This window comes from Equus quagga, chromosome 15, assembly GCF_021613505.1.
Source record: "Equus quagga isolate Etosha38 chromosome 15, UCLA_HA_Equagga_1.0, whole genome shotgun sequence".
Classification (NCBI taxonomy): Eukaryota; Metazoa; Chordata; class Mammalia; order Perissodactyla; family Equidae; genus Equus; species Equus quagga.
The window spans coordinates 38388602-38395405 of record NC_060281.1 but is presented as its reverse complement, the minus strand read 5'-3'; positions in this window follow the sequence as shown (position 1 = coordinate 38395405).

Genomic DNA, 6804 nt, shown 5'->3' with positions numbered 1-6804 from the left:
ACTTTGATAAGGGATATGTGTTTACTATCGGGGACATTCATTTTAAAAAAAAATAAAGAAAAGCAATACGTAGATAGTCTGGAAGGTATAGGAATTGTCTCATACCATTTTTTTTTCTAAGATTGGCACCTGAGCTAACATCTGTTGCCAATCTTTTTTTTTTTCTCCCCAGAGCCCTCCAGTACATAGTTGTATATTCTAGTTGTAGGTCCTTCTGATTGTGCTATGTGACCCCGCTTCAGCATGGCTTGATGAGTGGTGCCATGTCGCCGGCGGGATCCAAACCAGAGAAACCCTGGGCCACCTAAGTGGAGTGTGCAAACTGAACCACTCGGCCATGGGGCTGTCCCGGATACCATTTTTTTTTAATAGAATTCCTCTACCTCTTGAATCTTGAGAAAATTTTAGAGAAAACATTAATGAGAACTCTACAGGAGTCCTCCTTAAAAATATAACTGGCTCTGGGGCCGGCCTCGTGGCCGACTAGTTAGGTTCAGGTGCTCTGCTTCCACGGCCCAGGGTTTTGCTGGTTTGGATACTAGGCACGGACATGGCACCGTTCATCAGGCCACGCTGAGACGGCATCCCACATAGCACAGCCAGAGGGACCTACAACTAGAATGTGCAACTGTGTACTTGGGGGGTTCAGGGAGAAAGAAAAGAAAAAAAAAAAAAGATTGGCAACAGATGTTAGCTCAGGTGCCAATCTTAATATATATATATATATATGGCTCTGCCACATGATGGAGCTATTTAAAATTATGTCAAGTATTATTTGTTGGACATGGGCTAAAATGCAAAGTCATAGAAATAGGGACCATATTTCACGGAGCTTAAAATCTTATGAGGCAGTGAGATATTAAGCAAAAAGGATACTAAAGAATGTATAATTACAAATAGAGGTAAGTATTATTTAATTAAAACAAAACTGGCCCTCTTTCAAAGTAGTGTTTTTTTTAATGGACAATATATCCTTCCTTTTCTCAATGAGTATGAATCATATTTCACTTGCAACCTCCAGTTAGCTTTTTTAACTGCTAAACTTTGGTCTAAGCACTGAGCTCCTGTCCTGACACCTGAACGGCACTAAACCAACTGCAAAAGAATGGAAGAATCCCAAATAGTAATGAGACACTCAGTCTTTTCAATGACATGACCCTCACTGCTGTGTGTTTCTCCTTTCCTACCATCCATGGCTGAAATCCAAAAAGCATTGACCTGTCTCTATTTTGGGGACTACTTTGAGGAGCCCCACTCTGTGACTTGTGAATACAGTGTCCGTCCCAGGTGCCTTGCCTTCTTGGTGATGGAGACATAAGTCCTTCCGTCTGCCTGGAGTGTTTCTAGTTGTCCTAGAAGAAGGAAATCTGGGAAAACCTGGCACCGGGCAATTTGGTCAGTCTCATGAGAGAGCTGAAGCCAGCTCTGAACATGGGCCTGAGAATTCAACCTAGGAAAGTGCACATCTATGGTGAGTAGTCTGACCTCCCACCCACTCCCATCCATATCTTACCCTGCTGTCCTGGGCTGAGAGGAGCTGTCTTGCCTGTTCCCATGAAACCCAGAACATATCTCCACTGATTGTTCTGGGAAATCCCATCACATGTGAAGTGACATGTGGTCTTGAGGTTATAAAATCGGTATAATTTTTTAAAATCCTTTACACTGAAAACTCCTAACTAGCAAGTTTCTCTGAGCAGTGCTGTCCCGTTCAAACATAATGCAAACCACATATGTAATTTTAAATTTTCTAATAGCCATTTTAAGTAAAGAAAACACAAGGAGGATTGATTTAATAATATATTTGACTTAACCCAATATATCCAAAATACTGTAATTTCAGCAGACAGCCCTTTTTCAAATTATTGACTGCATCCTTTTAATCTTTGTAAATCTTTGAAATTGGTTGTACATTTTATACTTACACACATCGCAGTTTAAGCCAAGGACTTCCTATCCACTTGTGGCTACAGTATTGTGCAGTGCAGGTCCAGAGAGTGAGATTTCAATCCAAATTGACCAATGTTCAAATCCAGCTCTAATTCTTAATTTTGTTCTCTGGATATCTCTGCAAGTAACAGTTTCTGTAAGATTTAGTGTCCTCACCTGCTACAATGGCTGTATTAACAAGCCTTACATCATAATGGCAAACATAATAAATATCCAAATTGTAGCTGTCCTAGCGAGGGACCCCCGTATTTGTTGGCATTTATTAATGATGATTTTATACCAAATTAGTGAAAATCATGGCATTTTATATTTCAGTTCATAGTTCATCGTGTAATTGGAATTATTAAATGGTACAGTTAAAAAAGAATTAATGTAATTAGAGACCATCTTCTAATTCAATCAGGTTTACTTGGCAAATGAGAGAACCCAGATTTAGAGCAGAAAGAAATCTGCCCAGATTGGAATGAATATTTCTAACTTACCATGTCCACGATGCTTTATATCAATTATTAATTTTCACCCAGAAAAGATGCCAAGTTCTAGCTTATTTCATCAACCAATACTTATTTTGGGGAATCTTCTATGGGCTAGGCATTTGCAATATAGAAGCAAACAAGCCAGACAAGGTCTCTGTGCTTGGGGAAGCTGAAAGATACTATACCCACTACTGAAAGAGGTCTTCATACCCATTTTTATTGACTTGTAGCTTACACAGAGAATATTAGACTATCACAATTGTACTGATTGATGAGTCATGACCAAGTGACACCACTCCTATAAATTACCTAGAATAAGACTTAGATCATTGTATTTTGTCAGAAATCTTTGGCCCTGCCCTTCTCCACCCACTATCCCTTCCTCATCCCCAGATGTAATCACTACCCCGACTTCTATCACCATACATTCGTTTTGCCTTTTGCCAATTTTATACACTTGGAATTATACTTCAAGAATGATACTGGAGTTGATTTTGTTTTTTGCTAAACTGTTTATTTGTGATATTTATCCATCTTGTTGCATTTAGAAATATTTCATTCATTTTCTTTGCTCTATGAAATTCCATTGTTAAAATATACCTCAATTTAAATACCCTTCCACTGTTGATGGACATCTGGGTTGTTAACTATTTGAAGCTATTATGGGTAATGCTGCTCTATACATTCTTGTACTTGACTTTCTGTGACATGTGCATGAGTTAAATTATGGAATTGCTGGTTTGTTAGTGTATGCATATGAGCATTTTTACTGGATACCCACAAACAGGTTTCCACTGTGGCCTTTGCATGTTTGAAGCTATTACACAAATGCTGCTCCAAATAAGCATTTTTGTCCTTTTGGAGGCCATGTGCATGCAGTTATTTGAGCTTTTGAGTTATAGATCATATATCTGTTTAGTGTTAGTAGATGCTGAAGAACAGGTTTTCAACGTGTTTGTTCCAGTTTTCCCACACCCTCAGTGCATAAGAATCCCTGTTGTTTTACTTCCTACCATCACTTGGTGTTGTCACCTGGGATATCTTATAAAAATTTCCCTGTTTCTCATTTCACTTTCAATATACATTTCCTTTTGAATGGAAATTTTTAAGATGACATAGAGGAGTCATTTTCAATTTTTTTTTTCTCTATTTGTATACAATTAACGCAGCAGTCTTGCAGGGCTGTGTCTTTTATCAATTTCTATATGAGTTTCTCTTGTTTTCGAAATTTTGTTCTTCATTGATTTATTGTGTGTCTTTTGGACAGTTCCAGGTGGCTGTAAATAGAATAGCTTTATATAACATGTGATATTTTTAGTGCAATTCCTTAAACTTTTTTTCATATTGTGTTGATCTTGAGGTTTCTAGACACCTTCCTTTTCCAGATCAGTTTTACATTATTCTTCTCAGTTGCCAAAAAAGAAAATGCTGATATTTTGATAGGCATACAGTTGGTTCTATTAATTAAACTGAGGAGAAATTACCTCTTTAAAATATTGCCTTTCAATCTTCAACCATAATATATACCTTTATTTTTTTCAGGTATTTTAGATTTTTCATTGTACTATTTTAGTGTTTTCTGTGAAAAAGATCTTGGCCACCATTATTAGACATTTCCCTAATTATCATTATTTTCCATCTATTCCAGATGATAGGAATTTCATTTACATTTCAAAATATTCATATAAAGAAATAAGATTGATATTTGTATGTTGTTTTGTATCCAGTAACCTCTCTAAATTTATTAATTCTGACATTCTCTCTAGAGTTATGTATGCATTGTATGCATAAGAAAACAACATCATTTGGAAACAGGAACAGTGTCATTTCTTATCGTTTACCACAATTGTAAATCTTTCCTTCTTTTTCCCACAGTTACCATGGCAGAAAAACTCAGAAGAGAATTGACATGTCCCATTCACCTGAACTACTTCAAAGTCCCTTTTTGATGTTCTAAACACACAATTTTTGTGTCACTTGTCTCAGGCATTTGGAGAGGGAGAACCAGGATGGCTTTTTCACTTGTCCTCAATGTCTCGACGTCAGTCATATCCAAAGGATCCCGAGTAACTTGGCCCTGGGGAGGCTGGTGGCTGAGATCAAAGTGATGATGCCCATGCTGAGCATGTTCTGCTGGATGCTGGATGTGAGTACCCCATCCCAGCTCCTAAAAGGGAATGGGCAACTTCCATTATTTTTGCCTAGGAAGGGAGGGATCATTGTTCTAACTTAAAGGGCTGGGTAAATTTTGAGAGAAGCTACAGGAAAAATATTTGAGGCTGCTGCTATGTATATATCACTTCCTCATATGACACATGGAATTGTAGCTCACTGCATTTCTCTGCATAAGAGGAAGTTGGTCACCTAAAAATGGGAGTGCATTTGTAGCTTAGATGCAGCTAAGATTATCAACATCATACTCATCACAAATCAACCCTTACTCTGGACTGGGGATTTGTAGCTAGAGAAGGGAGTTTGGAAATGAGAGACTAGTGCCTTTGCTACAATGTTTGAGCCTGTTACCTGTTTCAGTACCTAAGGTTCACAGTTTCAGTTCCTAGTTTTAGTGCTTGGTTCAGTGAGTCAGGTTGATTTGGCAGAATTGGCGAATGTTTCTACAAAAAGTGTTAATTCAACCAGAAACCATTTGCCTGAATGTCTGATACAGCTCCTTGTAAAGAATCTTCAGCAGGTAGTAAATATTTAATTGAGTCCAGGCCTTAAAAATCTTGGCTACTGGTGAACATAAAATTGAACTGGACTTAACATGAAATAGGGATTAAAACAGAGACTTTGAAGCTGCTTCACCTGGCTTTTAAGTCTCTGCAACAGTAACTCCTTGTATGACCTTGAGCTCTTTCCACAATCTCTATCCTTCAGGTTCCTCATCTGTAAATGAGGATAAGTAGAAAAGATTTTTTTCAAAACTAAGTGTGTTATTATCTATAAAATTCTTGGTACAATGACTGGAACTAATGATAAATTTTTAATGTTGTTTTACTCTTATTAGGGTCATTATTAAACTGTTTTATTCTTTGCTTTATTCTATATATCATATTATTATCCTTTCACTGTGATTATGAGTCTGGATCCAGCTATAGCCAATGACTTCCTCACATTCTCTCAAGACCTGCAGAGCGTCAGATGTAGGTTCATGTAGATGAGACTAGAGAATGCAGACATCACCTCTGCTGCTTGTGTCCTGGGGTCTTCCTGCTTCACCTGGAACAGCAGAATGGGCTGTGGTGTTTGCAGTGTGCCTGCATGTCATCAAGGACCTTTCCTGGTACCTTCAGATCTGGGGTTCTAGGTAGTGAGCCTCAGGGGAGGATGTGAAGTTACTGCCAGCACAGAAACTAGGACTCTTCCCCATACAGATCCAAATTTGCATAAAGTAGAGATTTTCCTGGACTGTGATCTGAAAACCCTCCCACTTTTCAATGCCTCTGATGGTTTCCCTCAATTTGCTTTCATAAATGTGTCTACCTCAGATCCACTCTTCTGCCCTGGGACCCCAAAAGAGGGTGAGAACTTGCAACTCATGAAGATCTGTGCCAAAGAAACTACAGATGTTGCAATTTGACCATAGTTCTGTCAAAGACAGGTGATCTCTGTCCAAAAAGAAAAGCTTATTAGATGGAACTGCTGTATCACACACTCCTGATTTCCTCCGATATTACCAGCTATTTATAATGTTGAGAAAACTATCCAATTTGTTTTTCTGATGAGGCGGCCTTGAGATAAGAATTGCAAAAATAAATCATTGGCTTTAAAACCTGACAATTCTAAATACTAGGCTTTGCTCAAAATGGAGTTGAACCAGACTCCAGAGGCCCACTGGTCAAGGGTGGGTTTTGTTTCCTTTTCTGGCATCTTTCCAAGAGCCCACATTCAGGATTCTGCTTGAGGATGGAACCGAGAACCTGTTACTGAAGAGTGCTTGGGTTAGCTATTCCCAGACTCTCCCCTTGAAGACTTGCTAAGGAAGATGTCCTGTGTAAGAGCATAGGGCACATGGGGAGGAGGATCATGGGCTCGAGACATTAAGGGGAACACAGTATCCAAGGGTTTGGTAGGAGAGATAGAGGGAAAGTCTGGGAAGAATGACTTTTGGGACCCCATCTGGGCCTGACTTTAAAAGAATTGAAAGCTGAATCATAAGGAGACAATAAAGAAATATTTTATCCCCTTTTGAGATTAAAGCTGTGTTCTTTGTGGTAATGGACACTATATACATGTTCTTCACTCGACCACGTTGCTGCTAACGTACCCCTAACTGAAAAGATGTCCTCTTTCTCTCAGGTTCTCGTATTTATTAATGTTCTTGGCCTGCTAGGAAGTGGCATCCTTACTAAGCAGACGGTTAGGATCTCATAAG